Source organism: Dendrobates tinctorius, unplaced genomic scaffold (assembly GCF_039654945.1).
Source record: "Dendrobates tinctorius isolate UK_male_01 unplaced genomic scaffold, ASM3965494v1 ptg000376l, whole genome shotgun sequence".
Lineage (NCBI taxonomy): Eukaryota > Metazoa > Chordata > Amphibia > Anura > Dendrobatidae > Dendrobates > Dendrobates tinctorius.
Genome location: NW_027362042.1, coordinates 2,568,814 through 2,589,096, shown reverse-complemented (window position 1 = coordinate 2,589,096; position 20,283 = coordinate 2,568,814).

Sequence of the window (20,283 nt, the reverse complement as noted above, 5' to 3'; positions counted from 1 at the left end):
GTTAAAGATAAAAGTTATAAGACCATCTCCAAGCAGCTTGATGTTCCTGTGACTACAGTTGCACATATTATTCAGAAATTTAAGCTCCATGGGACTATAGCCAACCTCCCTGGACGTGGCCGCAGGAGGAAAATTGATGACAAATCTAAGAGACGGATAATACGAATGGTAACGAAAGAGCCCAGAAAAACTTCTAAACAGATTAAAGGTGAACTTCAAGCTTAAGGAACATCAGTGTCAGATCACATCATCCGTCGTATGAGCCAAAGTGGACTTCATGGGAGACGACCAAGGAGGACATCATTGTTGAAAAAAAACATAAAAAAGCCAGACTGGAATTTGCCAAACTACATGTTGACAAGCCACAAAGCTTCTGGGAGAATGTCCTATGGACACATGAGACAAAAATGGAACTTTTTGGCAAGGCATATCAGCTCCATGTTCATAGATGGAAAAATGAAGCATATCAAGAATAGAACACTGTCCTTACTGTGAAACATGGAGAAGGCTCTGTTATGTTCTACGGCTGCTTTGCAGCATCTGGCACAGGGCGTCTAGAATCTGTGCAGGGTATAATGAAATCTCAAGACTATCGAGGGATTCTAGAGAGAAATGTGCTGCCCAGTGTCAGAAAGCTTGGTCTCAGTCGCAGGTCATGGATCTTGCAACAGGATAATGACCCAAAAAACACAGCTAAAAACACCCAAGAATGGCTAAGAGGAAAACATTCGACTATTCTGAAGTGGCCTTCTATGAGCCCTGACCTAAATCCTATTGAGCATCTTTGAGCTGAAACATGTCGTCTAGAAAAGGCAACCTTCAAACACGAGACAACTGGAGCAGTTTGCTCTTGAGGAGTGGGCCAAAATACCTGTCGAGAGATGCAGAAGTCTCATTGACGGTTACAGGAATCGTTTGATTGCAGTGATTGCCTCAAAAGGTTGTGCAACAAAATATTAAGTTAAGGGTACCATCATTTCTGTCCAGGCCTATTTCATGAGTTTTATTTTTTTTTAAATTATGTCGTAACATGGTTGTAAATCTATTTTCATAGATTTTTTATTCATTATTACTTTTGTCAGATTCAAGTTATTTCTGTGACCATTGTGGGTTTTTCTGTCATTCAATGAGGGGTACCAACAATTTTGACCACCTGTGTATGTATAAGGCCGGGGTCACACTTGCGAGAAACTCACATGAGTCTCGCGTCTCAATACCCGGCACGGCCGCCGACACTCGGACCGGAGCGCTCAGCTGCATAGAAATACATGCAGCCACACACTCCAGTCCCGAAAGCCGGTGGCAGTGCCAGGTATTCAGACGCGATACTGGTGCGGGTTTCTTGCAAGTGTAACCCCGGCCTATTAGAAATAGGCTATAGTATGTATAATAGAAACAGGTCACCACTACTGTGTTTCTCACCCACTCCTGGTTTAGGCTTACAAAACACTGACCAAATACTCAACATATGCATGAGGCCTGTCTTTATTTTCAATAGTAAACATCCAGCGCATATATTTCATTTTACCAGAGCAGTCTGAAAAATAAAACCTTATATTTAATTTGTTGCTATGGGCAACAAATACGGTCTCAGACATTTTTTATGCACGAGGTTTGTTTACACCGTTCCCTGGAGTGATCCATTTTGTCCTATTTTATAACCATAGCATCATGCCTCTCAAGTTTAGAAGAACAGAAAGAGGGAGAGATCATGCGGTGCGCGTAGTATGTTGCAGCAAATTTTGGCCATGCCCCTGGCCACACCCCAATCCATGTCCATTTACCATGGGCGGTGGTAGAGAGGGAAATTCATCAGATAGGCTAGTTTCACACTAGCGTTTATGAGCGCAGCGACGGCCTGCGCACGGCCGCCGCTAAGCCCCGCCCCCTGCTGCGCCCCGCCGGTAGCTCCGCCCACCGGCGCATGACGCTGCATGCGCCCTGCATCCCCTATCTTTATCACAGGGGGCGCAGGCCGTGCGCAGTATGCATTTGGCGGCACATGCGCCTTTTTGACGGTGCGCCGACGCAACCAAACTGCAGCAGGTTGCGTTTGGCGCAGGTCTGCGCACCGTCAAAAGGACGCATGCGCCGCCAAACGCATACTGCGCACGGCCTGCGCCCCCTGTGATAAAGATAGGGGTCGCAGGGCGCATTCAGCGTCATGCGCCGGTGGGCGGAGCTACCGGCGGGGGCACGGCAGGGGGCGGGGCTGCGCTCATAAACGCTAGTGTGAAACTAGCCATACCCAAGCCTCCAGGGCGTAGAACTAAATCCGGGATTGTTTGCTGTATTTGAGTCAGATGGGACTAGAGTTGAGCAGATAGATTCCTGCTAACACATTAGGACATGCAGCAGAATTTTCTCTTGCAAATCCTGAACGCGAGCACATAGCCTAAAGGGCCTGTCACACTAAGCGATATCGCTAGCAATATCGCTATAACGTCACTGGTTTTTGTGACGTTATAGCGATATCGCTATGTCTGATACTTACCTCCGACCGCTCCCCCGCTGGTTATCGCTGATCGCGCAAGAACGTCCTGGACCGTTTCTCGTCGTCAGCTTCCTGCTGGGCTTCCTGCTGTGGAGACGAGCGACGCGTGGACGCGGGCGGGAGGACGTCAGGATCGCCTCGTCTGACAGGTAAGTAGCGACCCCTGCGATGTCGCTGGTGAGATCTGCCTATGTGGCAGCTCACTAGCAACCACTTAGCGATGTACCAGCGATCCTGACCACGTCATATCGCTGGTCGGGATCGCTGGTACATCGCTAAGTGTGACAGTACCTTTAGTTCCTGTCCTGTGTCTCCTCCATTCATTATAAGTCCCTGACAATGTCTTCTCCTACCTTTCAGTTCATTATAAAGGGTCCTATGCACCTTACCCCACCTCTCCCCAAAAAATTTTAAGTCCCTGATGGCATCTTCCTCCATCTCACAATTCATTGTGATACTATCAGGGACTTAGCTCCCTCTTCCACCACCAAATTCATTTTATATCCATATCTAATGTCCTCCTCCCCCTCCCCCTGTTCGTTAGTCCATTATATATCCCCCTTCCTCCCATTCCAATCCCCCACATCCCTCATTGTCCTCTCTCATCACCTCCAACATTCCCTCTCCACCACCTCCATCATTGCACTCTCCAGCAACGCCATCATTGCCTCCACCATCTCCATCATTGCCCTCGCAACCACCTCAATCGTTGCCCTCTCCACCTCCACAATCATTGCCCTCTCCACCTCCGCAATCATTGCCCTCTCCACCAGCTTCATCATTGCCCTCTCCACTACCTCCATCATTGCCATCTCCACCAACCCCATCATTGTCCTCTCCACCACCTCCATCATTGTCCTCTTAATCACCTCCATCATTGCCCTGTCTACCGCCCCATCATTGCTCTCTCCTCCACCTCCATCATTGCCCTCTCCATCACCCCCATCATTGCCCTCTCCACCGCCTCCATCATTGCCATCATTCCCCTCACCACCACCTCCACCATTTCCCTCTCCCCACCTTCATCATTGCCCTCTCCACCGCCTCCATCATTGCCTGTTATGATGAGTCACCGAAGGAGGAAAAAACAAATACCAGCTAAGTCCAGAAAAACCAGAGAGTTTGGCAGCTATCGGATTGCAGACCCCTGAACCTATCCACAACAACTAGCAGTAGCCGTGGGGGGTTCCTACGGGGCCCTAGACCCCTCGATCACAGCCGGAGAACTATATAGCCTAAAGACAGAAAGGGGAAAAACTAAACTGCCCCAGAGAAGACCCCAAAGCAACAGGCAGCCCCCCAACATATAATGACGGTGAAGCAAGATGAAAACACTAACACAGATAGAAAGATAGGTTGAGCAAATGATGGGGCCCAAGCTAACTACATAGGACAGGATAGGAAAGCTGCTGTCTGCCATCCGCAAAACCCCTATCAAAATGAGCCAACCGACTGATAGGAAAAACAGGCCCTGAAGACGCTAGGCTTCAAAAGACTATATCAGCACTCAGGTATATTCTGAAGACAGAGCAAAAGATCAACAGATCAGAGACAAAAATGGAATTCAGCTCACCCCCGGCCGGGGATGGCAGAACTCCCAAAAAACAAGGCAAAACAAAAACAAAACTGAAGTGTACAAAGCAGAGCAGAAAAACTTAGCTTTGAGATGCAGGAATCAGACTGGTCTCCAAGAATCCAGCAGGAAAATCACCAGCCAGGAAGAAGGGCGTTGGCAGCCTTATATCCAGTCCTCAATTCCAGCCACCCAGTCATCATCTAGCTGCCCATGTGTTTGGTAATCAGCCTCACTACCTTCCTTCACCAGAGGAGGGAGTTCATCAGACCTTAATGGTGAAGGGAAAAATGAACTCACAACAATTGCCATTTCCACCGCCTCCATCATTGCCATCACCACCTCCATCATTGCCCTGTCCACCACCTCCATCATTGCCCTCTCCATTACCTCCATCATTGCCCTCTCCACCACCTCCATCATTGCCGTCTCCACCACCTCCATCATTGCACTCTCCACCACCTCCATCATTGCCTGGTCCAGCACCCTATCATTGCCATCTCCATCACCTCTCCATCGCCCCCATCATTTCCCTCTCCACCACCCATATCATTGCCCTCTCCACCACCTCCATCATTGCCCTCTCCACCACCTCCATCATTGCCTGGTCCAGCAGCCCATCATTGCCATCTCCATCACCTCTCCATAGCCCCCATCATTTCCCTCTCCACCACGCATATCATTGCCCTCTCCACCACCTCCATCATTGCCCTCTCCACCACCTCCATCATTGCCCTCTCCAGCACCTCCACCATTACCCTCTCCACCACTTCTATCATTGCCCTCTCCATCAACCCATAATTACCCTCACCACCAACTCGATCATTGCCCTCTCCACCACCCCTTCATTGCTCTCTCCACCACCTCCATCATTGCCCTCTCCACCACCTCCATCATTGTCCTGTCCACCACCCCATCATTGCCCTCTTCACCACTTCCACCATTACCCTCTCCACCACCCCCATCATTACCCTCTTCACCACCTCATCATTTCCCTCTCCACCACCTCCATCATTGCCCTCTCCACCACCTCGCATCATTGCCTTCTCCACCACCTCGATCATTGCCCTCTCCACTTCCTCAATCATTGCTCTCCTCCACCACCCCATCATTGCCCTCTTCACCACATCCACCATTACCCTCTCTACCACCACATCATTGGCCTCTCCACTACCCCATCATTGCCCTTTCCCCATCTTCATTATTGCCCTCTCCACCACCTCCATCATTGCCCTTTCCACCACCTCCATCATTTCACTCTCCAACACATCCATAATTACCCTCTGCACCACCCAAATAATTATTCTCCTCCACCATCCCATTATTGTCCTCTCCACTAGCCCAATCATTGTTCTCTCCCACCTCATCCCAATGTATTGTTAAAAAATAAACAACACCACTTACCTCATCGCATGTTCTCCTGCAGACGCAGTATCACAATAGCCGGCGGCTTTTTCTCTGACACAGGCGCGCGCTGAATGCTGACGTCATCCAACCATGGGACTGCGTCAGACAGAACGCTGCCAGGCAGAAAGCAGAGGATGCCTGCAGCTACGCTTCGGTGCAATTTCTTCCTGTAGACAGCAGAGCTGCAGGAATTGCACTGCCTGCTGCACATGAGGGCAATCTGGCCATGGGCCCCACGGAGCCTGGGGGTCAGAGAAACAGGCCAGATTGACCTCATTATTAGCCTCCCTGCAGGGGCACCCCTCCACCTCCGGGTCCTGATGCAGCTGCAGTGGCGGTATGTCATTCCCTGTTTTGACATCACAACTTATGATGATATAAGAAATCTTGAAATCACAAGTCAATGAAATCACATGACTTGTAAAGTTAATCAAAATAAAAAAATGCTACAAAAAGCACAGTTACTAAGGCACATTTTTATAAAAAAAAACAGGAAAAAAAAAGAAATGTAGGCTTTTATACCAGTGTATTTTTTTGTACTAAAAAAAAATACAACAAAACGGTGTATGTGATGGTAGCCTTATTCTTTTGAGACTTTTTGTGAGATTTTAAGATTGAGATCCATATAATTTTATGTGATGACTGTACATGAATGGTACTGTAATGGATGAGCTAGGTCACTGAAGCTGATTGTAAAAAAAAAAGGAATCGAGTGACATTTGCATAGTTGCTCTCAGTGGGGAAAAAAATCAAGATAATCTTGTAGTTATGATACATTTTAATAGCTATTAATTCCAAAGACATACAGATTGTTAGCCCCATTGGGGACAGCGATGATAATGTGTGCAAACTGTAAAGCGCTGCGGAATATGATAGCACTATATAAGCAAAGCATAATAAATAAATGGATAAATAATGGCTAAGAAAAATAAAATAAATGTTACAAAAAAGCATTCGAGACTTCTTAGGTCTCTCCAACAGGCATAGTATAATAAGGTATCAGAAGAAACACAAATATATGCAAAAAAACAGAGGCATGGCATGATAAGTGGACATTTATTTTTTTACTTTTTCTGTTTTGTGCACCTATTTGTTATGTGCATATATTTGTGTTTCTTCAGATACATACCATGCCTGAGGAAGAGACCTTAGAAGTCTGGAAAGCTTGCTTTGTAACATCATGTATTTTATTTTTGTTAGCCATTATAAGGTATCATAACTACAAGATTATCTTGTTTTTCCCACTGAGAGTATTCTTTTTTCAACTGGCTACCAAACCCTTTTTTTCTTTAAATTTGCATAGTTGTGATAACCTTCCCAGGTCATCTCATCTGATAACACCACCTACTGGTAGCAGGCACATTGCAAACATCACCCAAGATAAGATAGCCCCCTGTAGCAATGCACAGAACAGTAATACAGTGCAGAGGTGGGGACCATATCTCTCCATCATCTAACAGTCAGGAGGAATTCCAAAGAGGGAAACTCATAAATACATCTCTGTTGTGCGGGTATATCATGGGGGTAGTAGTTCAGTGATGTCTGCTGGTCATACTGCTATAGGGTTGTATCTGCATCATGTCATGGCAGAGAAGATTTATTACAGGACTGCTTCAGTCATAGCTTGAATTTTTGGCTGATAGGGTTGTAAATTTCTTTGGTTGACTGATGGAATTCCAATTTAGGTATATGACCCAATGACATTCCTCAGATAAGAGGCTCAAGATAACATTGTGCTTATTCCTCTGAGGTTTTAGTACAAAAAGGTGGACTGCTAATGTATCCAAAGGTAATAGATTTTCTTGCATGGCTGCACACTAAAAATCGAGCCATGGAGGAGATCAAGTCAGGAAATTCTTAGGTCCACACAAACAGTTTGAGATTTATTTAGCGATTCGCAGAAAAGATTGCCCGGCACTAGAGATGAGAGAATATATTCATGTGGAATTAAATTCTACTCAAATATTGCCAAAAATCTACATTTGCCAAAAAGGTGATTTTTTTGTAATTCGCTTTAGCGTAGATTCATCAAAGTGGAGGCTGGCACTTTGCTGGACCGTAAAGTGCCATCAAAAGGCTAAAAAGTATAAATAATTATACTCAGCTCACCTCTACAGCTCCTTCACTCTTCTCCATCCTTGTGGCACCTTCTTATCACCGCTGCTGAGTGTTGAATCCCGGCTAAGGCGCATCTTCCAGCTCTGATGAGGTCTGGGACATTTCTACGCGTGGCGCAAAAGGTCACAGCGCAGGTTGTACTGTATCTTATGTGCGCTTATGTCCCAGGCCTTATCAGTTTCTGAAGTCTTTGTATAGCATATGTAGGCCTGGGGATTGAAGATTCTTCAAGGACTGGACAGGGGATGGGGAAGAGTGGAGGGGCAGGAGAGGTGAGTGGTGAGGTGAGCACAAGTATTTTTTTATTTTATACATTTATGTAATATTCTCTGGGGTCTGGAGAGGCTTTTTTTTAAGAATCATTAAATTTGCGGAGAATCGTTTCAATGCAAAAATCAATGCGATTTGGTGGATTTGAAGTCTGTCAGATCGGCTCATCTATTCCCGGAACCATTTACCACATTGCTGAAGTATTGTTTAGCAGGCTAATGTAGTTTTACATTGCCACCCTAGCTTCCCCCAAGCTGTGACATCTAGTGGATTATCATACCTTGTAAAGTGGTGGTCAGTCAGAAATCAACGTTCTCAGAGGTGCAAAATCAGACACAGAACTTTCAGTCTTTACTGCAAAGTTGTTTTCCATCTCCAGATTCCACTGGGTAAGTGGAAAATACATGTCAATGTCATATTGACCGTTACAGAAGGCTTTCTCCCTCTTTCTGAATTTTTTGACCGCAAATGGAATAACTAAGGAACATTTAGCGAAGTCGACAAATTTGAATCCACTCATTTCTACTGCACACTCTCAATTCTTCGCTTTGAATCTCTTTTTCTCCAATTATACATAGAGTCCTAGATAGCTTAAAGGGGTATTTTCATGCTGTACCTCCCTGGTTTGTTGGCAGCTATGTGGTCCTGAAGATTTACAGTTTGAACCAGCAGCATGGTCGCACCAGTGGTCCGAACTGAGCGCTTTACCACTCTGATAAGCAGAGTCAGTTTTGCCTCTGCAGCATGTAGGAAGCGCAGAGGAAACTAAACTCGGCCATATCCAGTAATCTAATTGCATAGTGGCGTGCGCAATCTCCAAACCCAACAGCCTGATTACACCATGCGCTCCTTGCTTTGGTAACCGGCCACGTTGGCACTGCAGTAATCTAGGCAATAAGCTGTACACTGCAAAATTAAAAATCCCTCTGTTTTTTTTTAGAACAGAGAGGATTTATTATAATGAGTAAACTAAGTTACTTGTTTTTAAAAGCACTTTGCAATTTTACCTATTTTTGAACTTGAAACATCCCATTTTATTGCCCATCAGTGCCCTCTGGTGTTCTTGTCCACTGATTTTTTTTCTGGTCTCCACAGAAATCCCTGCTAATGTAGATCTAGGATTGGAGAAGGACTTGGTAATGTTTCTTTTTTGCACTTTCAGTGGCTTCAATAATTTTTTCATTTTACCACTTACATAGCAATATGAGGGCTATGTTTTTTGCAAGCCAAGTTGTAATTTTGAATTGATATCAGTCACTTTACCATATAATGTATTGTAATACTGTATAAAAAAATTCTAATGTGAAATGATGAAAAATGCAACTCTGCTTTAATCTGGGATTTTCCTTTTTACCGCGTTCATATATGTGTATATATATATACTGTATAAATATATACAATATATATATATATACACACATACACTGCTCAAAAAAATATAGGGAACACTTATACAACAGAATATAACTCCAAGTACCAATGCTTTCTGGCTGATCTTTTGGTCACTTTTGAATCTTGGTTGTGCTTTCACACTCGTGGTAGCATGACACGGCCTCTGCAACCCACACAAGTGGTTCAGGTAGCGCAGCTCATCCAGGATGGCAATGCGATCAATGCGATCAATGCGATCTGTGGCAAAATAGTTTGCTGTGTCTGTCAGCGTAGTGTCCAGAGGCTGGAGGCGCTACCAGGAGACAGGCCAATACACCAGGAGACGAGAAGGGGGCCATAGGAGGGCAACAACCCAGCAGCAGGACCGATACCTCAGCCTTTGTGCAAGGAGGAACAGGAGGAGCACTGCCAGAGCCCTGCAAAATGACCTCCAGCAGGCCACAAATGTGCATGTGTCTGCACAAACGGTTAGAAACCGACTCCATGAGGATGTCCACAGATGGGGGTTGTGCTCACAGCCCAACACCATGCAGGACGCTTGGCATCTGCCACAGAACACCAGGATTGGCAAATTCGCCACTTGCGCCCTGTGCTCTTCACAGATGAAAGCAGGTTCACACTGAGCACATGTGGCAGATGTGACAGAGTGTGGAGACGCCGTGAAGAGCGATCTGCTGCCTGCAACATCCCTCAGCATACCCAGTTTGGCAGTGGGTCAGTAATGGTGTGGGGAGGCATTTCTTTAGAGGGCCGCACAGCCCTCCATGTGCTTGCCAGAGGTAGCCTGACTGCCATTAGGCACCGAGATGAGATCCTCAGACCCCTTGTGAGACCATATGCTGGTGCGGTTGGCCCTGGGTTCGTCCTAATGCAGGACAATGTCAGACCTCATGTGGCTGGAGTGTGTCAGCAGTTCCTGAAAGATGAAGGCATTGAAGCTATGGACTGGCCTGCCCGTTCGCCAGACCTGAATCTGATTGAACACATCTGGGACATCATGTCTTGCTCCATCCACCCACGTCACGTTGCACCACAGACTGTCCAGGAGTTGGCGGATGCTTTAGTCCAGGTCTGGGAGGAGATCGGTCATGACAACATCTGCCGACTCATCAGGAGCATGCCCAGGTGTCGTAGGGAGGTCAAACAGGCACATGGAGGCCACACACACTACTGAGCATCATTTCCTTGTCTTGAGGCATTTCCACTGAAGTTGGATCAGCCTGTAATTTGATTTTCCACTTTGATTTTGAGTATCTTTCCAAATCCAGACCTCCATGGGATATTAGTTTAGATTTACATTGATCATTTTTTTGTTTTCTTGTTCTCAACGCATGCCACTCTGTAATGAATATAGATTTACAGCTGCGATATTTCATTCAGTAATATCTATGATGTGGTATCTTAGTGTTCCCTTTATTTTTTTGAGCAGTGTATATATACAGTATATATATTTAAAAAAAAAAACTTCCTTCTCACCCCCACTGGGGGTGGTCTTTGTTGTCCTTTCTCATTCTCGGATCCTCTACCAGAGGCCAGGGAGTTTGAGGGTTCTACGCAGGATCTTAGTTGTCCCCAGTATTGCGCAATTCTGGACAGAGAGCTCAGATGTTGCTCCTGGGATCTGTTGAAGCCATTCTTCCAACTTAGGGGTCACTGCTCCAAGTGCTCCTATCACCACTGGAATCACTGTTGCCTTCACCATCCACATCTTCTCCAGTTCTCCTTTGAGGCCCTGGTATTTCTCCAGCTTCTCATATTCCTTCTTTCTGATGTTGCTGTCACTTGGCACTGCCACACCTATTATCATTGCTGTCTTCTGATCCTTGTCTACTATGACAATGTCTGGTTGGTTAACCAACACCTGCTTATCTGTCTGGATCTTGAAGTCCCACAGGATTTTAGCCCTTTCATTCTCCACCACTTTTTCTGCGGTCTCCCACCTGGACTTAAGAAGACTAAAGGTACTGTCACACTAAGCGATATCGCTAGCAATATCGCTATAACTTGTGATGTTATAGCGATATTGCTAGCGATATCGCTGTGTCTGATACTTACCTACGACCCGCTCCCCCGCTGGTTATCGCTGATCGCGCGAGAACGTTCAGGACCACTTCTCGTCGTCAGCTTCCTGCGGCGCTTCCTGCTGTGACGACGAGCGACGCGTGGAGCCGGGCGGGAGGACGCAGGATCGCTTGGTGTGACAGATAAGTAGCAACCCCCGTCCCCAGCAATGTCGCTGCTGAGATCTGCCTGTTTGGCAGCTCACTAGCGACCACTTAGCGATGTACCAGCGATCCTGACCGCGTCAAATCGCTGGTCGGGATCGCTGGTACATCGCTAAGTGTGACAGTACCTTTAGCCTATATGCTGTGCAGATGTTCCTGTATACAATTCCCGCTACTTGGTTGTGGCATTTTGCATCCTGAAACTATGTGTTGGATGGGTTCTGAGGTTTCTTTGCATAGTCTGCACCTTGGGTCTTGTCTTGTGTAGTATATTCCTGCTTCTATGGATCTTGTGCTTAGTGCTTGCTCTTGTGCCGCTATGACTAGTGCCTCTGTGCTGTCCCGGTGTCCAGCTTTCTCCAACCATTGGTAGGATCCCTTCATGTCAGCCACCTCCGTCATCTGTTGATGGTACATTCCATGCAGCGGCTTGTCTTGCCATGGTGCTTCATGTTCCTGTTCTTCCTTCCAGATCTGTTGTTGTTGCTGCCTTAGGTTTTCTCTCAGCATCTAATCTTTTGACGCCATTCTTCTGATGTATTCCTGGATACTCTTTGTTTCATCCGTGATGGTGGCTTGAATGTTTATCAAGACTCAACCACCCTCCTTACTGTTGGTATACAATCTTTGGGTGCTAGACTTAAGGTACTGTCACACTAAGCGATATCGCTAACAATATCGCTATAACTTGTGACGTTATAGCGATATTGTTAGCGATATCGCTGTGTCTGATACTTACCTACGACCCGCTCCCCCGCTGGTTATCGCTGATCGCGCGAGAACGTCCTGGACCACTTCTCGTCGTCAGCTTCCTGCGGCGCTTCCTGTGGAGAGACGAGCGACGAGCGTGGAGCCGGGCGGGAGGATGCAGGATCGCCTAGTGTGCCAGGTAAGTAGCGACCCCCGCCCCCAGCGATGTCGCTGGTGAGATCTGCCTGTGTGGCAGCTCACTAGCGACCACTTAGCGATGCACCAGCGATCCTGACTGCGTCATATCGCTGGTCGGGATCGCTGGTACATCGCTAAGTTGTGACAGTACCTTTAGGGTGGAGACCTCCATGCATTGTGAGGAACTTTCATGTCTTCACATCTGCAGCTTCCATCTCTACTTTTGGCCAGCACACTATGCCAGCAGGGTATCTGATAATGGCAGGGCATATGTATTGATGGCACAGATTTTATTCTTCCCATTTGGATGTTGCTGTTTTCCTTGCCTCCTCCTCATGGTTACCGTATCTCTGTGGGATGCTGAGATACTTGTAGCATGTCTGTACATCTGCTATGTGCCTTGCTGGTAATTCCAATCGGTCTTGACTACCTTGCCTCTCTTTATTACCAACCGGCCGCACTTCTCCAGTCCGAAGGACATCCCGATGTCTTCACTGTAGATCCTTGAAACTAAACTAAAAACCAAATTATATATACTGTATATATATATATATATATATATATATATATATACAGTGGGGAAAAAAAGTATTTAGTCAGTCAGCAATAGTGCAAGTTCCACCACTTAAAAAGATGAGAGGCGTCTGTAATTTACATCATAGGTAGACCTCAACTATGGGAGACAAACTGAGAAAAAAAAATCCAGAAAATCACATTGTCTCTTTTTTTTTCATTTTATTTGCATATTATGGTGGAAAATAAGTATTTGGTCAGAAACAAGCAATCAAGATTTCTGGCTCTCACAGACCTGTAACTTCTTCTTTAAGAGTCTCCTCTTTCCTCCACTCATTACCTGTAGTAATGGCACCTGTTTAAACTTGTTATCAGTATAAAAAGACACCTGTGCACACCCTCAAACAGTCTGACTCCAAACTCCACTATGGTGAAGACCAAAGAGCTGTCAAAGGACACCAGAAACAAAATTGTAGCCCTGCACCAGGCTGGGAAGACTGAATCTGCAATAGCCAACGAGCTTGGAGTGAAGAAATCAACTGTGGGAGCAATATTTAGAAAATGGAAGACATACAAGACCACTGATAATCTCCCTCGATCTGGTGCTCCACGCAAAATCCCACCCCGTGGGGTCAGAATGATCACAAGAACGGTGAGCAAAAATCCCAGAACCACGCGGGGGAACCTAGTGAATGAACTGCAGAGAGCTGGGACCAATGTAACAAGGCCTACCATAAGTAACACACTACGCCACCATGGACTCAGATCCTGCAGTGCCAGACGTGTCCCACTGCTTAAGCCTGTACATGTCCGGGCCCATCTGAAGTTTGCTAGAGAGCATTTGGATGATCCAGAGGAGTTTTGGGAGAATGTCCTATGGTCTGATGAAACCAAACTGGAACTGTTTGGTAGAAACACAACTTGTCGTGTTTGGAGGAAAAAGAATACTGAGTTGCATCCATCAAACACCATACCTACTGTAAAGCATGGTGGTGGAAACATCTGCTTTGGGGCTGTTTCTCTGCAAAGGGGCCAGGACGACTGATCCGGGTACATGAAAGAATGAATGGGGCCATGTATCGTGAGATTTTGAGTGCAAACCTCCTTCCATCAGCAAGGGCATTGAAGATAAAACGTGGCTGGGTCTTTCAACATGACAATGATCCAAAGCACACCGCCAGGGCAACGAAGGAGTGGCTTCGTAAGAAGCATTTCAAGGTCCTGGAGTGGCCTAGCCAGTCTCCAGATCTCAACCCTATAGAAAACCTTTGGAGGGAGTTGAAAGTCCGTGTTGCCAAGCGAAAAGCCAAAAACATCACTGCTCTAGAGGAGATCTGCATGGAGGAATGGGCCAACATACCAACAACAGTGTGTGGCAACCTTGTGAAGACTTACAGAAAACGTTTGACCTCTGTCATTGCCAACAAAGGATATATCACAAAGTATTGAGATGAAATTTTGTTTCTGACCAAATACTTATTTTCCACCATAATATGCATCATAGTTGAGGTCTACCTATGATGTAAATTACAGACGCCTCTCATCTTTTTAAGTGGTGGAACTTGCACTATTGCTGACTGACTAAATACTTTTTTTCCCCACTGTATATAAACTGTGTTCCAAATTATTATGCAAAAAGATTTTAGGAGTGATAAGGTTAGAATTTTTTTGTTTGTCATTTAAACTCATTGTTGGTGATGTGTGTCAGGGCTCTTTATATCACTGAAAGCAATTTCAGATACCTGTGCAAATTAGCTTGGCAGGTGTGTCCAAATAAAGGCAAGACTACTTAAGAAGGCTGTTCCACATTATTAACCCCTTACCTACAATGGACGTAATATTCCGTCCATGTGACTCTGGACCTAATTACCATGGACGGAATATTACGTCCCAGCGATCAGCGGCGCCCATGTGGTGAGCGCCGCTGATCGCGGCCGGGTGTCAGCTGATTATCACAGCTGACACCCAGCACTATGTGTCAGGGGCGGTCACGGACCGCCCCCGACACGTTAACCCCTTGTACACCGCGATCAAACGCGATCGTGGTGTACCGGGGGTTAAAGGGAAGCATCGGCAGGGAGGGGGCTCCCTCCGTGCTTCCCTGAGCCCCCCGCAGCAGCGCAATGTGCAGCGCTGCTGCGGGGGTCTCTTTCCCTACAGGCCCCCGGATCCAAGATGGTGACGGGGGCCTTCGGGTGCCTGTAGGGAGCTGACTTCCTCACTGCCTGCAAAGCGCAGGCATGAGGAAGTCTGCAGAACTGCCTGTGACAGATTGCTGATCTGTCACAGTGATCTGTGATGTGACAGATCAGCGATCTGTCACAGGACAGTGATGTCCCACCTGGGACAAGGTAATAAAGTAAAAAAAAAAAAAAAAAAAAAAAAAAGTGTTAAAAATAATTTTAAAAAAAATCGCTAAATAAATTAGTAAAAAAAAAAAAAATATTCCCCAATAAATCCATTTTTTCAAAATAAAAAAAAAAACAATAAAAGTACACATATTTGGTATCGCCGCGTCCGTAGCGACCAGCCCTATAAAACTGTCCCATTAGTTAATCCCTTAAAAAATAAAAATAAAAAAACGAAGCAAAAAATAATGATTTATTATCATACCACCAAACAAAAAGTGCAATAATGCGCGATCAAAAAGACGCATATAAATATCCATGGTACCGCTGAAAACGACATCTTGTCCCGCAAAAAACGAGCCACCATACAGCATCATCCGCAAAAAAATAAAAAAGTTATAGCTCGCAGAATAAAGCGATACAAAAATAATTATTTTTTGTATAAAATTGTTTTCATTGCAAAAACCCGACAAAACATAAAAAAACGACCTAAATGAGGTATTGCTGTAACCGTACTGACCCGAAGAATAAAAACGCTTTATCAATTTTACCGCACGCGGAACGGTGTAAACGCACCCCCCAAAAGAAATTCATGAAACGCTGGTTTTTGTTCATTCTGCGTCCCAAAAATCGGAATAAAAAGCGATCAAAAAATGTCACGTGCCCGAAAATGGTACCAATGAAAACGTCAACTCGTCCCGCACAAAATAAGACCTCACATGACTCGGTGGGTCAAAATACGGAAAAATTATAGCTCTCAATATGTGGTGATGCAAAAACTATTTTTACAATAAAAAGCGTCTTTTAGCGTCTGACAGCCGCCAAACATAAAAACCGCCATAAATAGTAAATCAAACCCCCCGCTATCACCCCCTTAGTTAAGGAAAAATAATAAAACTAAAAGAAAATGTATTTATTTCCATTTTCCCATTAGGGTTAGGGCTAGGGTTAGGGCTAGGGTTAGGGTTAGGGCTAGGGTTAGGGTTAGGGCTAGGGTTAGGGCTAGGGTTAGGGTTAAGGTTAGGGCTCAGATTAGGGTTAGGGTTAGGGCTCAGATTAGGGTTAGGGGTGTGTTGGGGTTAGGGTTGGAGTTATAATTGGGGGGTTTCCACTGTTTGGGCACATCAGGTGCTCTCCAAAGGCAACATGGCGTCTGATCTCAATTCCAGCCAATTCTGCGTTGAAAAAGTGAAATGGTGCTCCTTCCCTTCCAAGCTCTGCCATGCGCCCAAACAGTGTTTTACCCCCACATATGGGGTATCAGCCTACTCAGGACAAATTACAAAACAACTTTTGGGGTCCAATTTCTCCTGTTACCCTCAGGAAAATAAAAAATTGGGGGCAAAAATATATTTTTTTTTGCGGAAAAAATGATTTTTTTATTTTCACGTTATAAACTTCTGTGAAGCACTTGGGGGTTCAAAGTGCTCACCACACATCTAGATAAGTTCTGTGGGGGGTCTAGTTTCCAAAATGGGGCCTCTTGTGGGGAGTTTCAATAGTTTAGGTACATCGGGGATCTCCAAACGCACATGACACCCGCAGACCAATCCATCAAAGTCTGCATTCCAAAACGTCACTACTTCCCTTCCGAGCCCCGACGTGAGCCCATACAGTAGTTTTCTCCCACATATGAGGTATCAACGTACTCAGGACAAATTGGACAACAACTTTTGGGGTCCAATTTCTCCTGTTACCCTTGGGAAAATAAAAAAAATGGGGACTAAAAGATGATGTTTGTTGAAAAAATACAATATTTTTATTTTCACGCCCGGTCGTTATAAACTTCTGTGAAGCACTGGGGGGTTAAAAGTGCTCACCACACATCTAGATAAGTTCATTAGGGGGTCTAGTTTCCAAAATGGGGTCCCTTGTGGGGGGTTTCCACTGTTTAGGTACATTAGGGGCTCTCCAAAGGCAACATGACACCCGCAGACCATGCCATCAAAGTCTTCATTCCAAAACGTCACTACTTCCCTTCCGAGCCCCGACGTGTGCCCATACAGTAGTTTTCTCCCACATATGGGGTGTCAGCGTACTCAGGACAAATTGGACAACAACTTTTGGGGTCCAATTTCTCCTGTTACCCTTGGGAAAATAAAAAAAATGGGGACTAAAAGATGATGTTTGTGGAAAAAATACGACTTTTTTTATTTTCACGCCTGGGCGTTATAAACTTCTGTGAAGCACTGTGCTCACCACACATCTAGATAAGTTCCTTGGGGGGTCTAGTTTCCAAAATGGTGTCATTTGTGGGGGGTTTCTACTGTTTTGGTACATCAGGGGCTTTCCAAACGCGACATGGTGTCCGATCTCAATTCCAGCCAAAAACGTCAAATGGTGCTGCTTCCCTTCCGAGCTCTGCCATGCGCCCAAATAGTGGTTTACCCCCACATGTGGGGTATCAGCGCACTCAGGATAAATTGCACAATATCTTTTAGGGTCCTGTTACTCTTGGAAAAATAAGATTTGAGGGTGAAAAGATCATTTTTGTGGAAAAAATATGATTTTTTAATTGTACGGCTGTATGTTATAAACTTCTGTGAAGCCCTTGGGGGTTCAAAGTTCTCACCACACATCTAGATAAGTTTCTTGGGGGGTCTAGATTCCAAAATGGTGTCATTTGTGGGGTTTTCCACTGTTTTGGTACATCAGGGGTTTTCCAATCGCGACATGGTGTCCGATCTCAATTCTAGCCAAAAACGTCAAATGGCGCTGCTTCCCTTCCGAGCTCTGCTATGCGCCCAAATAGTCATTTACACCCACATATGGGGTATCAGCGTACTCAGGACAAATTGCACAATAACTTTTAGGGTACTGTTACCCTTGGAAAAATAAAAATTGGGGGTGAAAAGTTCATTTTTGTGGAAAAAATATGATTTTTTAATTGTACCGCTGTACGTTATAAACTTCTGTGAAGCCCTTGTGGGTTCAAAGTTCTCACCACATATCTAGATAAGTTCCTTGGGGCATCTAGTTTCCAAAATGGGGTCACTTGGGGGGGTTTCCACTATTTAGGTACATCAGGGGCTCTCCAAACGCGACATGGCGTCCGATCTGAATTCCAGCCAATTTTGCATTGAAAAAGTCAAACGGCGCTCCTTCCCTTCTGAGCTCTGCCATGCGCCGAAACAGTGGTTCCCCCCCACATATCAGGTATCAGCGTACTCAGGACAAATTGCACAATAACTTTTGCAGTCCAATTTCTCCTGTTACCCTTGGTAAAATAAAGAAAATTGAACCTGAAGTATTTTTTTTGTGAAAAAAAGTTAAATGTTCATTTTTTTTTTAAAATATTCAAAAATTCCTGTGACGCACCTAAAGGGTTAATAAACTTCTTGAATGTGGTTTTAAGCACCTTAAGGGGTGCAGTTTTTAGAATGGTGTCACTTTTGGGTATTTTCTATCATATAGACCCCTCAAAGTGGCTTCAAATGTGATGTGGTCCCTAAAAATAAAATGGTGTTGCAAAAATGAGAAATCGCTGGTCAAATTTTAACCCTTATAACTTCCTAACAAAAAAAAATTTTGTTGCAAAATTGTGCTGATGTAAAGTAAACATGTGGGAAATGTAATTTATTAAGTTTTTTGTGTGCCGTATCGCTGTGATTTAAGGGCATAAAAATTCAAAGTTGGAAAATTGCGACATTTTCAAAATTTTCGCCAAATTCCCGTTTTTTTTACAAATAAACGCAAGTTATTTGAATGCAATTTTACCACTAACATGAAGTACAATATGTCATGAGAAAACAATGTCAGAATCACAGGGATCCATGGAAGCGTTTCAGAGTTATGACCTCATAAAGGGACAGTGGTCAGAATTGTAAAAATTGGCCCGGGAGTTAACGTGCAAACCACCCTTGGTAGTGAAGGGGTTAAGCAGCCTACATTTTTTGCCAAAATGGGAAAGAAAAAGGATGTGTCGGCTGCTGAGAAGCAACAAATTGTGGCGTATTTAGTTCAAGGCATGACTACAATCAACATTGCCAAAACACTTCATCGTGATCATCGCACAATCAAGAAGTATGTAGCTGATTCCCAGCACACACGTGTGCGTGCTGATAAGGAAAAATTGAGGACTCTTTCCAACAGACAATTGCGTCAGGTTAAAAGAGCAGCTGCAAAAATGCCTTGTCATAGCAGCAGGCAAGTTTTTGAAGCTGCTGGTGCCTCCAACGTTCCCCCGAACAACAAGATGCAGGGTCCTTCAGAGGTTTGCAGCTGTGCGTAAGCCATCCTGTCGACCACCTCTATCCACTGCACACAAGCAGAAACGTCTCCAGTGGGCCAAACGATACATGAAGACTGACTTCCACACTGATTTGTTCACCGATGAGTGCCGTGCAACGCTCGATGGTCCAGATGGATGGAGGATGGCTGGTTGATGGACACCCCATGAAAATACGGCTAAGGCGCCAACAAGGAGGAGGTGGAGTAATGTTTTGGGCTGGAATCATGGGGAGAGAGATTGTCGGCCCCTTTAGGATCCCTGAAGGGGTAAAGATGAACTCCATAATCTATGTGGAGTTTCTAAAACAGCACTTCCTGCCATGGTTCAAGAGGAAGAACTGTGCTTTCCACAGCAAGATCATTCTCATGCATGATAATGCACCGTCTCATGCTGCAAATAACGCATCTGCATCTCTGGCTGCTATGGGCATAAAAGAGGACAAACTTGTGGTGTGGCCACCATCTTCCCCTGACCTCAACCCCATTGAGAACCTCTGGAGCATCATCAAAAGGAGTGTCTATGATGGCGGGAGGCAGTTCACATCTAAGCAACAGCTCTGGGAGGGTATTCTGTCCACATGCAAAACAATTGAAGCACAAACCATCCAAAAACTGACAAATTCAATGGACGAGAGAGTTCAGAAGCTTCTTTCGAACAAGGGGTCCCTATGTGCAAATGTAACATCACCGAGAATAAAGTTTTGACTTGAAAACTGTTTGATTTCATTTTGTAATAAGCTGATAATGCTTATAATTTCACAATTGACCATTTTTTTGTTCAAAATAAAAATAAAATGGTTGAAAATTCTGCTGTGCATAATAATT